This window comes from Triturus cristatus, chromosome 11 (assembly GCF_964204655.1).
Source record: "Triturus cristatus chromosome 11, aTriCri1.1, whole genome shotgun sequence".
Taxonomy (NCBI): Eukaryota; Metazoa; Chordata; class Amphibia; order Caudata; family Salamandridae; genus Triturus; species Triturus cristatus.
Genome location: NC_140594.1, coordinates 58778932 through 58795264, shown reverse-complemented (window position 1 = coordinate 58795264; position 16333 = coordinate 58778932). Strand labels below are relative to the sequence as shown.

At 47.4% G+C, this 16333-nt stretch overlaps 1 protein-coding gene across 8 annotated transcripts in view; it reads left to right on the top strand.

Annotated features, from left to right (window-relative positions):
- The window catches only part of ARVCF (ARVCF delta catenin family member), a 657174-nt gene that overhangs the window by 264988 nt on the left and 375853 nt on the right, over positions 1 to 16333 (top strand). The gene's annotated exons all lie outside the window — the stretch shown is intronic.

Sequence of the window (16333 nt, the reverse complement as noted above, 5' to 3'; positions counted from 1 at the left end):
ACTCACCTTTGGAAGACAGATTGTTGCTAGACCCGATGGATCGTAGAGCCATTTCCTTAACATATAAAAAGTTAATTAATAATCGCGCTGATACAATGCAGAAACTACGGGCCAGGTGGGAAAATGAGGTGGGTGAAATGCCTGACGAGGACTGGAGGGATGCGCTAGCCTCCCCTCGGGAGGTGGCGATACCACTGCGGCTCCGCCTGGTTCAGCTCAAGGTTCTGCATCGTGTTTATTTTGATGCAACCCTGCTGTGTAAACTGGGTAGGCGTCCAGATGAGCTCTGCCTTCGTAACTGTCATCATGTAGGTATATTCACACATATCCTGTGGGCCTGCCCCCCCATACAGCAATATTGGACAGAACTCACCCGTCAGATGGCGCGAGCCATCGGTAAGTCGGTTGCTCCCTCCCCCCAGCTTTGCCTCCTTAATGTGTGGAACGATACGGACCTTACCCAAGCGGAGCAGGAGTGGGCGGCGATGGGTTGGGTCATAGCCAAAAGGAATATTGCCCAGAAATGGGGGGCAGCCGATGTGCCATCGCTGCGCACATGGGCTCAAGATATGGATGTAGCGATGGTAGCGGAGAAAACGGTCTACAAGAGTCGTGGATGCCCCAAAAAATGGGACCACAAATGGGGACGATGGAACAAATATCGGGGGGACATTTGTATTTCTCCCACAATAGAACTCCGACGAGAGAGACAGGCTATATTGGACGACTTCGGAGTGGGAGCCCTGACCGGAGCGCATGGGGAAACCTAGCCTAAGATGCAGGGGTTGAAGCCTCCCTGGCCCTAAACTGTGCCGGGAACCACCTATACAATGTCGTAAAACTGATCTGGTTTCTGCGTTAAATGCCCTTGATGTAATGCTTGTGGTCTCTAATGCCCTAATCTGTATCCAAGCTCAATGGGTGTCATGTGAATGTCATGATTGATGTACTTGCTGTGGATTTCGCTGTTAATAAAATGGTATTTAAAAAAAAAAGCCTCTTGTTTTTGTTTGTTTTGAACCACGAAATGCGAAGAACATACAAATCTGTAGAGACCAAGGTGCTCGAAACAAAGCGGGTCCTGGCACACGGGCCCTCACTTCTGTTTAAGAGGGTTCTGTTGGCGCCACAGAGTGCCTAGTGGTGAACAAGGTCCCATTGGCCCAGGTATAGGAATGCAAGCCGGGCAACCCAACAACGGTAGTCAAGGGCTACACCTGGATGGGAGCCAGCGAGGGCCACGAAGGCCTGCACCGTCCATAAGAGGGGTCTGTTGAGTCAAGTATGAGTTCCTCCAGTCTGCGTACTCCTGGATTGGAGAATGTCCAGGCGAGAGCTCTGCCTGACCCATTCCTCCAGGTGACTGGTCAAAGGTGGTTCCTCCAGTCCGCATACTCCTGGATTGGAGAATGTCCAGGCTAGAGCCTCCCTGCCTGCCCCATACCTCCAAGTGACTAAATATGGTTCCTCCAGTCCGCATACTCCCGGATTGGATAATGTCCAGGTGAGCGCTCAGCCTTCCCAATTCCTTCAGGTGACTGACCAAAGAAGGAATGGTCATCTGTGTCAAACACCGCAGAGACCTCGATCTCAAGGCTGAGACATCCGGCCATCCGTGGCCAGCAGGAGATCCGGTCATGCCCCATACTAGGACCACCCCTCAACGGCTCATGTGAATCACGGACAGAAACTGAATCACTACGCCAGTCTTTCCTGCAGGTTCTGGACAGGAGTTGAGGCCAAAGTCTAATCTTGAGGGCAGGATGCCCACAAGGACACACAATTTAGGAAAGGAAAATAAAAGGTAAGGTGTGACGTGTTGCCAATTAAACTGTGAATTGTGAAGACCTTGTGGTGGGTAAGGAATGTTCCCTATTGGCCACGGACCTCTTCACTGCCAAGGCATCCAGTTTAATTCAATGATCTGGACATGTGCCATGGAAGCTTCCGGCAGGTAGCCCAGGCTTTCAGTCCATGGAGCAGGCCTCGTGCCTGCAGACACATTCCTGCCCAGCAGCGTCATTCAGTTTGCGTCAGTTGAACCACGAGGCCGAGCGCTAATCCGTGCGCCCGTCACTTTATCTCCTATGCCTCTGTTCCCACGTGCGCCGAAGTTGGGACAGGTTGCCTGTCAGTTGTGATCACTAATTAGGAAAAAAAGGTCCGGGCACTTTTAAAAGCTTACATTATTTTTTATGTAATTTGTAAATAAAACAAGAATTGGCAGATCCAATAATTCAGTTTTTAGCAAGTCTGCATTTTGTGTATTTTTTTTGCAAACATATGCACCAAAAGTGTAAAACGAACTTTAAAAAATAGTAAAAATGTGGCAGTGTAAAGGTGTTGAGTGTATCTTTGCTTAAAAAAAGAGTGAAAAATCACCCACCAGGGAAAAAACCTCTTTTGAAAGCACCAGCAAAGGAGTTGCAGTGAGTGACTTTTTAGGCAGATGTGAACACGAGCTAAACCCCATCACGCATAGTGAAGAGAGACAATGGCTGAAGTGGGCCCGTGACTGCTTAGAAAATTAAATAACATTAGCATATTAATAAACTAGACAAAAAGACCGAAAATGCAAAATTTTAAACCTGCTGTAAATACGCTGGAATCTGAAATTGGAACCTAAAAAGAAAGTTGGTATGCTTAGCTTCTCTTGTGGGTGCAGCAGAAGTACACAAACCCAGCATGGACTATTGGTGGCCTCAGCTGTTGCACTGACAACAAGCATTGGCATAGCTAATAGGTCTCGCCTTTGGGACCTTATAAGTGTTTAGTTATCCAGCACAATATCCTTGGTGCAACAACTGTTGCATAGTTAAACACTTATAAGGTCCCAAAGGGGAGACCTATTGGCTATGCCAATGCTTGTTTAAATAAACTCCTGCTTTTGCAGAACCCTCGCATCATGTGCTTTAAAGCTATGCATTAATGCCAATATCTTAAGATACAAACAGTCCACCATACTCTCAACTTCAGAAGACTGAAAAACAACAATTCATCCCACTAAAAGGTGTTCTGAAAACTGTTGAATTAAATAGTAGCAAAAAACACAGATAGGTCAGGTGTCCCCATTTTGACTTCTCCCACTGACAGCGCATTAACTACTCCTAGATCTGCCTGTCCGTCCATTTTCTCTCTTCGGATGTCAAGCAGACTCTGGTTTGAGAGTATTCACTCCCTATCCAGCACCATCTCTATCCACTGAATACATCCACAGAAAAGTGTGTGCACCAGTTGTGCAAGGTGAAGTGTGAGACAACTGGTGTTTCTTCATAGGTTGGATTTGAGATGCAACTGTATCTACCAGGATGTGTCCATTTAACACCCCCCAGTCACTTCGCTTAGTAAAAAGAAAATGGCGAACCTGGTAGCAGCTGAATGGCCCATTTCAATCATTCCCTAATTCTCTGTGTGATTTCTGCAAAAAACGAAGCTGCCGAACCTTCGCTGCAAAACCCAGCTCAGCATACGCACAAGTCCCAAAAAGTAATTTAAGAACTTGAAATCTCACGGGTGCATGATCCTCCTCACTTGAAAAACAACCACTGTGGAATTCATCTCAGGCAGCCCTCTCACAGGGCACCCATACCAATAGCGAAGTAACAAATTACTTGTCTGTGCTAAGCCATAATCACTGCACCCGAAGATCTTAGAACCTGTCGTCGTCTGAGGCAATATGTTCATGTAACCTACTCACTTGTGTCAGTGCAAGATAGCGGGTTGTTCTGCGTGCAAGGAGCAGCAGAAAATGTGTTGGAATGAGGTAAATGAAAAGCAACATGGAACACATGGCGGGCTGGGAGGGAGAGAGAGAGTGAAAAGGAAAGAGTGAGAAAGAGCGGGGGAGAGAGAGAGAGCGAGAGAGAAAGAGCGGGAGAGAAAGAGAGAGAGAAAAAGCGAGAGGAGAGAGCGAGAGCCCGGAAGTGGTGCGTGCGTGCGTAGTCTCCTCTTTTTGAAAGCACTGCACTCGTGCTTGTGGCGCGCCGCTGCGCACTTCCGCAAGCTGGATGCAGCCCCACGCACGAGTGTGTGCTTCCAAAAAGAGCAAATCGACGGGTAAAGGTCCTCCTATGCAGCGCATGTGCGCTGCATAGGCGAGATCTAAAAAGGAAACATGCATTAGAAGCAAAAAAGAGAAAGTGATTTGTTAGAATCTAGAATATCGTTTCCTCTTTTGAAATTGAAAGTCTAACCTCATTAACATTAGATTTTTCTGTATTTTTAGATAAATGTAAATATTTCATCACTTCTGTATTTGATGTATACTTGATTCTGTATTTTTGTGCATTATTTTGAGGTTCACATCAGGCCGGAACAGCAGGTTTTCTGTTGTGACTCAGTGGGGGTCGTGCAATAATGATTTAATGAGGGGTTAACCCCTTGTGTGCCACGCCCTTTCTCCGCCCTGTGCCGGCCGTTGCATTAGCGGGCGGGGTTCATGACGAGCTGGACTCGTCATGGGCACAGCGCAACCGCGGCCCATGACGAGTCCAGCTCGTCATGGGCACACAAGGGGTTAAGGGATTCAAAAGGCTAAGAAACGCTGTTCTAGAGTATAAAGTCATTATGCAATGAAACCTCTCCTAGAAACTTTCTTTATAAATTTTCCTCAAATGTTTCCCAGTGAATTACATCATTCCCTGGATGCAGAATATATGCTGTTGAATGGCCTTCGTGTTGTAAACATTCCCTTCAGTATGTTTTTTCATACACCCTTTGATTCTTTTTTATGGGTGGTTTAACCCACCGTCGCCTTCTTCCCTCGCCCTGTTTACTCTCTCTACCAGTGCATATTCCCTCATACTTTTACACCTACCTACACCCTAGTACTTTTGTTTATTCTTATACCGTATTAGTATTACCTATACCTAGAGATCCCTGTTTTAAATTATACTGAAACACCTACAAATAGCAAAAGTAATAGTCCTGTTTCTTTAGACAGCCCTTCACGAGGACCCCACCCTGCTTCGACGCCCTGTAGAGCCAGACGACCCTGGTAAATGGTACCATAGGTACACAGGGCACTGTGACCAGAGAAGTCCCCTAAGGGCTGCAGCACTTATTGTGCCACCCTTAGAGGCCCTGTACCCTACACACACACACTTCCTTTGCAGGCTGAGTGTCTTGGTACAGAACAAAACAGAGTCGACATGGCACACTATGTGCCATGCCCACAAACACACTGCCCTGGCATACCTCAGTCACCCCTCTAGCTGGGTGCACTATGCCAGTGGTGAGGGTACAGGTGCATGAGCCCTGTACCCCTACAGTGCCCAGGTCCATTCCTTGGCCCTGTAAGTGCAGTGTTGCCATTAAAAGTATATGGTGTTGGGAGGTCGACATTACGAACTCCACAGCACCATGATGGCTGCACTAAGACTGAGAAGTTTGATATCAAATTTCTCAGCACATTAAACCCCCACTGATGCCAGTGTGGGATTTAATGTAAAATGCACGACAGAGGGCATCTTAGAGATGCCCCCTGAAACTAACTAACAAACCAGCGTCCTGACTGAGAGGCTGCCTAGGCTGCCACCCAGCAGACATGTTGCTGGACCCCTGGGTAGAGAGCCATCCACTCTCGTAGGTCTGCAGCAATGCACATCCTGGGCGAGGTGCTAGGTCTCCTCCCCCAGGATGGGCAGGGGAAGCTTCAAAGGCATGCCACCTTTGTGAGCTTCTCCAGGCCACTTGCTGTACTCAGCAACTGGCCCCCACCGGTTCTGACCCCCTCTCTGGCGGGAAGACTGACAGGAAACCCTAAGGGAGGAAAGTGGGTGTGCCAGCCTCTGCCAACCCCACCCCTCAGGTAGGGGGAGGCGAGGTGAAGCACAACCCCGGGCTCTCACCATTTTGAAGATGGGGAGCCCGAACCCAATCAGGACTAGGCTCCTGCCCCCCTCCCACAGCAGAGTGGCCGGCTAGGGGGTGTACCCACCCCAGGGAAGGGACCCATTGGTCCCTGATCTCTACCTACCTGTAACACCCCTATATTTAGTATTTAGGGGCACCCTTAACCTTCCTTCCTCAGATTCCGAAACAAGCAAGAGGATCAAGAAACGAGAAGACCTGCCGTGCAGCTGCTAACAAGAGGACGACACCAACTGACTTGGCCCCAGGCCCACAGGCCTGTCGACCCTCGAACCTGCTCCTGCTAAAACCCGGCGTCTCCAGTGGTCAGCAACCTCGAAAACCCCGGAGGACCTGACTGCCTTGTGACTCTAAAAGACCTGGATTCCCACGAGCAGTGGTCCTGCTCAACAAGCAACAACCCCTGGCACCAGCCAGGAACTGCGAACGCTGCACACTCTGCACCCGCCGAGCCCGGCCTGTGCCTGAGTGGACAAAGACCACGAGGATGTCCCCCCGGCGACTGTGACCCAGAATCCAGCACCCAAGGACCCTCCTCGACGCTCCTGACGATGCCTGCAGCCTCAGAACCAGGGACCCCTCCAACCGCGATCAGCAGAGGGTAAGATTTCCCGACGTGAAAAGACACCCCTGCACCCTGCGGCCCCCTGTGCCCAGCTCCTGGGTGTGTACCTAACCTACAGCTTCCCAACTTACCTCTCGAAGTGGTGGTCGCACCTGAAGAATCTCCGTCCCCGAGCTTGCAGCCTTTGTTAGTCTTGTAGCTTCTCCATAGGAATCCATTGAGCCTCCGACGGCTCAAAAGCACCCTGCACCCAGCTGCCCGAGTGGCCCTGGAAGTGAAACCTCTACCCTAATCTACTTCCCCACTTGCCCTGAGCAAGTGACCAGGAGCCCAGCTCCCACAGCCGCGTGGCCGGCTTGCCAGCAGCCACCAACCAAATGCCCCCTGCCCGCCATAGGCTAACATTGGGCCTAACTCTGCACCCGGCTGCCCCTGTGCAGCTGAGGGTGTAACAACTGTACCTACCTGACCCTGGGAGAACCCGGAATCTATACCCCGAATCTTAACTCTGCCAGTCGAGTACTTACCCAAAAGCCGATAACTCACTTTTCTTCCATAGGGTAACATTGACTGGTTTCACTTGGAAATTCTTCAAAGTGTCGAGTTTTGAAACTTTAAAATATTCACTAAAAATCAGCCGAGCAACGAAAACGAAGTTATCAGGAGAGATCCCAGTGCTGGATCTTGGTGCCCAGCACTGACCCTGAAAAGTAATTACAACTGTACTTACCGATAACTTGATTTTCCTCCATAGGATAACATTGCCTGTTTTTTTACCAGAAATTCTTCTGTCGATTTTTTTCAAACAAATATTCCTTAAAAATCGCCTGTATAACCAAAACGATTTCTTTCAACTGTTTACAGGAAATCCACGAGTGCTGAATCCAGGATCCAGCACGGAGTAAGAAAAAGTAACTATAACCCTACTTACCTGTTAAGTGAATTTCCTTCCATAGGATCACATTGGTGATTCTATGTGAAAAAGGTTTTAAGTGTCAACTTTTAAATTACAATAATATTCCTTAAAAATCTTACCTGTAACCAAAACGTGTTTACTCACCTGTTTCCAGGAAATGTCTCAGGACTGAATCTAGGATCCAGTCCTGTGGTTAGAAAAGTAATCCAAAAAGTAATTAATTGCATTTACTAAGAAATTCCCATTGAGCTCAATATTATAATTGTGTTTGAATGGTGTTGCCTATTGCAACAACTGTAACTATTGCATTCAAAAGTCTAATGCCTATTGAAAGTATTTAACTAAAGCATCTCATTCGGAGAAAGTATATTTTGATACCTACTTGTGGTTCTAAAACAAAACAACTATATATTTCTATATACAAACCATTGGCCTAGAGTTCAGTTCTTGAGTGTGTGAGACCATTTGCTGACTGAGTGTGTGCAACAAATGCTTTACACTGTCCTCTGTTACTGCCTTACTGCTCGACCAAGCTTCCACTTTAGAGAGTAAGGTTATATCTAACTTTAGCCTCTGCCAAACCTCTGGGGACTGTGGACTCTGTACACCCTGTCAGACAGTATATACAGAGCCACTTTCTTACAGTCCCATCTCGGAGGTGCTCGGTGTACCCCATGAGCGGGATAACTCCTGGGTCAGCCACGTGGGGCCTTTTTTTTGCAATAGGCGCTCAGCTCGCTTAGCCATAAAATGACAGCCATAGAGCCCCACCAACAGAGGAATCATGAAGCCCCCACTTTAGCAGCTACAGCGGGGGTGGGGCCCTTGATCGGCGTCAACTGTCTGTGAGTAAAAGGGTTGATTGGTGAGTGAAAGGGTGGATAGGTAGATGCATGGTTGAATGAAGGAAAGGATGGATGAGTGAAAATAGATTGGGGAGTAAAAAGGTGGATGGATGGATAAAAGGAATGGATAAGTGAAAGAATGGATGGATGAGCGAAAGGGTACATGTCTGATGAGAGAAAGTATGGATGCATGAATCAGTGAAAGTGTAGATGGCTGAGAGAAAGGATGGATGAGTGGATTTATGGATAGATGGACTGGCGGAGTAAAACGGTGGATGGATGGACCAAGTGAAAGAGTGGCTAGATGAATTAGCGAAAGTGAATGGATGTGTAAAAGTATGGATGCTGGGGTGTCACGCACCCCCATCCCCAACTTTATCAGCTACAGCAGGGTGGAGTTCTTGATGGGCGCCTTCTGTCTGCAGCTCGGCAGACAAAGGCTCCTAAATTAGATGAGTGAGTGCAACTATGGATTGATGGATGGGTGTATGAGTGAAAGGGTTGATGAGTGAGCAAAAGGGTGGATGGGTAGATGCATGGTTGAATAAGTAAAAGGATGGATAAGTGAAAGAGAATGGATGGATAAATGAAAGGGTGGGCGTAAGATGAAAGTATGGGTGCATGAGTGAGTGAAAGGATGGATGATGGATGGTTGAGTGAAAGGATGGGTGGATTTATATATGGGTGGATTTATGAATTGATGGACTGGTGGAATAACAGGGTGGGTGGATGGATGGACAAAGTGAAAGGGTGGGTAGATGGATAAGTGAAAGTGAATGGATGAGTAAAACGATGGATGCTGGGGCTTCTCACCCTCCCCTCCCCAACTTTAGCAGCTACAATTGGGGTGAAATTCTCGATGGGCCTTTTCTGTCTGCAACTTGGAAGACAAAGGTAAGAAAGGTTTAGGAGGCAAGGATGGATGCAAGTGAAAAGGTGGATGGATGCATGAGTGAATGGATAAGTGTGTGAGTAAAAGGGTTGAGGAATGAGTGAAAGGGTGGCTGGATAGATAGATGGATGGTTGAATGAGTAAAAGGTTGGATGAGTGAAAGGATTAATGAATTAAAGGGGATGGGTGGATTAATACGTAAATGAATGAAGGGATGAGTGAAAGGGTGAATGGCTAATGCCAGTTATGGATGCATGAGTGAGTGAAAGTATGCATGGCTGAGTGAAGGATGGATGGATGGATGGATGGATGGATGGGTGTGGAAATGGATGAGTGAAAGAATGGGTGAATGAGTAAAAGGGAGGGTGGATCGATGGAAGAAAGGATGATGGGTGAGAAATTGGTGGGTGAGTAAAAAGGTGAATGGATGGATGCTAACAAAGAATGGAGGAGTGAGTGAAAGGATTGATGGAATGAGTGAAAGGATTGATGGAATGAGTGAAAGGGAGGATGGATGGATGGATGGATGGATGGATGGAGTGAGAGGGTGGATAAGAAAGGATTGATGGATGAGTGAAAGGATGGATGGATGAGTGGAAGGATGGATTAGTGAAAGGGGTGGCTGAAGGATGGATAAAAGGGTGGATGGGTGTGTGAAAGAACAGATGGATGAGTGAAAGGGAGAACCCTCCATGGATGAAAGGGCGGAAGGATTAGTGAAAGTGTGAATGGATGGATGCTGACAAATGATGAGTGAGTGAAAGGATGGATGGAATGAGTGAAAAGAAGGTTGGATGGATGGACGAGAGAAATAATTGATAGATGAGGGAAAGGATTGATGGATGGATGAATGAAAGGATGGATGGGTGAGTATGGATGGGTAAGAGGAAGGATGGATAATTGGAAGGATGGATGAGGGAAAAATGGATTTATTAGTGAAAGGGGTGGATGAAAGATGGATAAAAGGGTGAATGGATGAGTGAAAGGGAGGGTGGATGCATGGATGCAAGGGTGAGTGAAAGAATAGATGGTTGAGTGAGAGGGAATAGATGGACAGGGGAGTCAAAGCATGGATGGATGAGTGAAAGGGTGGATGGATGGATGAATGAATGACTGAAAGGAATGATGAGTGAAAGGGTGGATAGAGAGATGAAAGGGTGGATAGATGGATGGATATGTTGGGATATAGACTGACGGAATGGTGAAAGATTTAATGAAGGATGAAAGAATGAATGGATGACAGAATATAAAGGTGAAATGGTAGATATCAGCAGGTGCACGGAAGGATGAATGGATAGATGCTTGGATGAAAGAGACAGGAGAGCTCTTCTGAGGCGGGTTGTGATGACTTGCTTGGTGCCAAAAGAGCTTTGGTTCGAAGTGGGGGGTATTTTAATTTTCAGGTTACTTATTTGCGCACCACCCTTGCCCCCACCAGATATTTGCTTTACGCAGGAGATGGGTCCATCCTCCTTTGTTTGATCAGTGCGCTTCGCTCCACGTTGACCCACCCACCTTCAGCCGGCTGCGCGGCTAAGGGCTGCGCGGGTTTCAGAGCGCGAAACATCAGCCCGTCTCCAGGTAAAGATGCTGAAACAAACCGCAGACAAATATGGTCCGCTGGCAAGAAAGCACGCCTGCGACTTGTTGGCGCTCTTCTCTTCCCTGCTTGTTGACATTTGTGTTATTGCTTCAGTGCCCCCCCCACCACACCGCAGCCTCACTCCTACATTTTGACAGGTCTCTATTACTTCTTACCACGCACCAGTCACTGCGCTGTATTAATACTGGAGGAGGCTGTAATTGGTGCCAGGGGCCTCTGCATCCATCTATTAGCTGCTGCATAGGGCTCTGATTGGTTATAGGCCTGGTCTCATTATGGGGCATGTGTCTGCATAAGGAGCGCCCACTTAATTCCTTGGGGTTGGTTCACGCGGAGCCCGCAGGTGCATACGACAGCACACTCATTCTCGCTTCTCACACTTCGTAACACGACAAACAAGGGGTGTGGGTGTAGATGGGCACTTTAAAAAAAATATTTGTTTTCGGAAGTTTCAGTAGAGTTTTTCCAGAGCCCAGTTAACTGGTATGGAACTAAATTGATATTTTTTATGTGGGTACTGTGTTAATGGGGCCTTTTATTGTATAGTATTTCAAAACATTTAATGGCATAATCAAAATTCTGCAGGTTTGTCCTTTCAATTTTATTTTTTTCTTATTTACAGTGTTTTTCCCCCTGCATATTTAAATGTTCTTGTGCAGCTCACAGTGCAAAAAACTCATTACTAGGAGTTTATATAATGTGGGATATGGACGGGAGATCCCAGAGTTCTCGACATCAGTGCCACCTTCACAGCTCGGTGCCACTGCCAACCTCTTTCACAACACACCAGTGCGACTGTCTCACAGTGGTCACCAGTGCTAACTTCTCACACTTCTCTCTGGTGCTAGCTTGTCACACTGTTCACCAGTGCTAGCTTGTCACACTGTTCACCAGTGCTAGCTTGTCGCACTGTTCACTAGTGCCAGCTTGTCACACTGCTCACCAGTGCCAGCTTCTCAGAAGAGCTCGCTCTGGCATCGCTCACCACGGTTAGCATTTCACATCCCTTCTGCTAGACTCGGACCCTCCAATTGGCACACAAATGCAGATTATATACTATTCAGGAGGGATGTGGCTTAGCAAATCCTTCTAGACTGCCCCTTTTTGGGATGGGCCAAGACGGATTTACATATGGTTCGGCCCTCTCTATAATAGCACCATGAGCAAAAAATAGGTGGAATGGAATGATGCCCATCGCATTGCCAGGGGTTATGAGTAATTTAAGCATTCTAACCATGGCAGCTCTGCACTTCTCAGTGAGTCCGTCTCAGTGACATGGGGTACCCACCCACATCGGACTCCTCTTGCGTCACAGTGACTAAAGTTGCACCTCACTAAGGAAGCCCAATAAAGCCGAAACCCCGAGCCTGCTCTGCATATGTTGGTCACTGTGTTTAATTGCAGAATGAGCACAACTTGATTGAATGGAATGTTTTCCAGAGTAATTTCCGGTATTCCATCCACCACTTATGTCTGCTCTTTCAGACTGTCCTGACTATTTTTTGTTAAACTATGTATAATATACTTACATTTTTGGTTTTCATTTATTGATCTTTTTAAATAGTTATTGGCCCTCTGCTTCGGCTCACCACAGTGCACAACATGGGGCGAGGGATCAGCCCTCTCCTGCCCCTGACTCTCCTCTGAGCAATGGTGGTATTTACATGAAAGCAGTACCCTCCATTGCCAGGGGTGGTGGGATAAAATGTGGCTTTTGACAAAAGACATCTATCCTTTATAACATAATTGTTCTCATTTGTGAATGCCTGGCAGGACCCCAGACACTGCAACCGGGCCATAACGGCTGCTTGCAGAGCGCCATGCCTCATGCGGGTACTGTGAGCTGCAAAGGACGTCTTAATCTTGTTCTTAATCATAACAAAAAGTGAAACGGCACTCCAAGAGGAGCATTAGTGCATGTGCAAGGATGCCGGAGACGCCACGTTTCAATTTTTTTGTTTTACTTTTTCAAGATGGCTGCCCCTGTGTGAGCACGGATACAGGTGCACAGGCATCATCGCTGAATAATTGTCCTTATACACCTACAAATAACATTCTAAGATGGCTTTCTGTATGTGTGTGCCCTCATGAATTGCCGTCTCCAAATGCTTTCTCAAAGTGTAACAAGAATAATCTATACTTGTAAAGTTTTCATGGTGGTGGGGGCCATAGAGGAGATTAAGTGAGCTGTTGCCCAGAGTCACGTGATGCTGATCTGAGCTGTTGCCGGCGCCGGGATCGAACCATGATCTCTGCGTTCTGACGGCAGCCGACCTGACCTCTGCACCACACCTCTCCTCAAAACTTTTCAAAGATGTTTTGAGCAGATGTTATTCTTCTCTTCCTTTCCAACATGGATGTTCCATTGCTTTTAAACACGTTGGCGAATCCAGAATGGGAACGAATTGTAATATATGCCAAAGTTAACAAACCTTGGCATAGCAAGTAGCTCTGAAGACGGGTGTTAAAGGCCAGGCCTTTTGGATTTGCCAATGCTTGTTGATCTTCAGTGAAAAGCAGAGCTAGTTGACTGAGCACTTAATGTTGTCGGGACGGGGCAGAAAACGGTGAAGCACAGAGTTACATTAATTCTGGATACCTGATTGCCACATGAAACCAAACAGAAAAGCTGTCCTCATCTTAAAATTTCATAAGGTGAGCTAGGCCGCACTCAGGCCCGAGCCCAAATGCGGGTTCTCTTGGCTGCTGTAGGGTAAATTGGGCCATATACAGGTAATATTGCCAATATAAAAGAAATATTCTGTGCGCGGTACAACCCCTCTAATAATAGACCATATTTGAACTCGCCTTTTTATTCGCCCGCTTATGTGCTCATGCAACAGGGGCAGAAATGCTTTCACCGCTATGTATCCGACAGCTCAATTCACGGCGCGCGCCCTTGCCATAAATTAATAATATATTCCTGGTTCCTGCTCCCGGAGCTGCTGCCAGCGTTTTAGGACAAGCACTCCAACATAAATGTGTAAATATTTCAGCACTTGCCCGTGGCCATGTGCCTCGTTACGCTTCACTTGCAGCCAGGCGCTTGATGCTGGCCCTCTCCTGAAACCTGCAGGTGATGGAGCGAGACGTTCTTTAAACAAAGTTGCCAGCCTGCCTGCTTCTGAAGTAGAGGGCTGCCCTTTATGTTGGGTGCGCCACAAACTGAATTAAAGTTGTCCTTGTTACCCAACTGCATGAAATTCGATTAATCGGCTTCAGAAGGACGAACCACTGAGTGATCCCTGCAAATTGTGATTGGTCTCACGATGCGGAGTTCTCTTTACTCCGTACCACCGGCACCTTTGAGGGTGCTGTTGTGTAAAGGCTGGTTTGTTTAGGATGCTGTCGTATCTGGTCACACTCCTGTGACTGCTACTTAAAACGACATCTTCCCAGCAACAGCATTTTGTTGGTACCCATGGCAGCAACACTGCTTGACTCCGCTCTCTTCTGGTCGCCCGCCTCTTTGGATTTTTCTGTCTCCCTCGGCGCCCTCTTTCTTTGCCTGGCTTTCTCTGGCTCTGTCTCCTGCTTGTAGTTCCTTTAGTTCTGTCTTCATGTCTCACGAAAGCCCAATTTGTAATTGTGAAGCGCTTAAAAGACCAGAAATGCAGATTATCGTGGGTCTGAACTAAGGATGTCCAATGTAGAGCCAGTTTTGTTTGATAACCTATAAACCCAGCCTGGATCTGCCCCTTTTGGACCCTCTTTGGACACCCCTCAGCTGGGCTAATCATCCACAGTACTGCGTGATCGCTCTATATCCAACCACAGTGACCTTTATTCATCCATTCATCAAGCTCACTCTGTCATTAAAACACGTGTATCTCTTCCCTTGATCCATGGCTGCAGACCACAAGGTAGTTTACTTGGTAATGCACCTGCTGCTGGTATGTTGACAGGAGACCAGAATCCAGTGACTCCAACACTTGTTGTTCCAAGATTTGTAAAATGAGTGAGCTCCAGCTGGGATGACGCCTGCTCCTTTTATTCACAACGATTCGAAGCTGCAAGCCTGCAGCCGTAAATATTAAATGCTGGTACAATTAATGTCATTATATACAAGTCGATGTTTGCCTCTCTCTGCTTCTCCGAGTCTTTCTAGTTGACTCTCCCTCTGTATGTGTGCATTTATATGATATTCCTACAGTGCGACTGCGAACCTAACCTAAAGGCAGCAGGGCGCTGAACAAGGTCCTCGGAGCCCGACAGGCATGCCTGACCTCTCAATGGCGCCTTCCCTGTGCTGCGCCTGGAGGCAGCTGATTGCAGTCGGTGACCTGTGCATATCAAATGCTTAGTGTAGGGGGACTGGAGACATGGCACTATTTGTACTGCGTGCTAAGGGTAGGCAAGAAGTCTGTCGACACTATTGTGTTTACGCTTTCCATCAGAGACGGACTTCCCTATAGGGCCTTCAGGCAGTGTCCGATGGACAGGTCTGACAGATCAGTGTCTGAGCTGTTTTTTTTTTTTTTTACTGTTTATGAACATGTTTTATGGTCTGCTGGGTCGATTTTTTTACTGTTGATTTCCCTCATATAAAAACAAACATTGCTTGCAGCAAGCTCAAATCCATGCAGTCTTCTACACCTTGCAAAACACTTCTACAGCGTCTCTTCACGAGCCCAAAACTGCCCCAATTTGCAAGCATGGGCCACTTTTTTTTAGGCATCTAATTCACTAATGGGGGCCACTTTTATTGTGGTGCCCGAGCCTGTTTTCTGACTCAGTTTGACTCTGTCTTCCATGCCTCTCATGCTCTCACCTTCCTGCCCAGCTGGACAGACACCTGCTTTATGCACTGATTTTACTACTTCATCAGCAGGTGCATCATAGGAGTTTTGGGAACCTCTTCCTACCCACGGTAAACTCCCCCTTTCTTCATCTCGGTTCTCGCCTTTCCTTCGGCCACTTCCCAGTGATTTAAGGTGGTCTCAGCGGTGCAGTGAGTGCTTTATAAGCAACACACCGAACATGAGACTTCTATATTGTGCTTCGTGTAGGTTTGTTTGTTTCGGTAGGTGTAAAACATGGCACTAATATGCTGCCTCAAAGCACTATGAGACACCTACATGACAAAACAAAGTAATATTCCAACTGACGTAGCAAGCGTCATCCGTCAAGGGCAGGTGTTGGAAAAGGAACAGGCGCTCTCCAGCTGCGTAAAAGGTGCATTGACTCTACAACGTCACTGCTCAAAAACCGGGGCAGGGCTGGGCTTAATTTGGGCTAGTTATGGGATTCTATGAGCGTTGTTTGCATAACCCGAGTTGTCCCCGCCCTCCCCTGCATTTGCCACCATCTGTCGAGAGTACTTAAGCGTGTCACTTAAGGTAGCAATATATCCGCTCATGGAAGGCCTGGTCCTTTGTGTAAGCAGTAGCACATGCTTAACACCCCCCCTACCCCCAAACATTCAAGGGCTTCCTGGAATGTGCAGTGCCGCTTTCATGATTTTGTCACGTGACGTGCTGAATTCCCTTCGCGCGTGGTTACTGTGGGACAGGAGAGCTCATCTTCGTCAGAGCCAGACCTAAAAGGACAGTCCGTCCTCTGACGGGAGGAGGGGGTGGGGGGGTAGCAACCACCCAAAGATGTTAAGCTGAAGACTATATAACGGCGTTTCTAGCTGCCC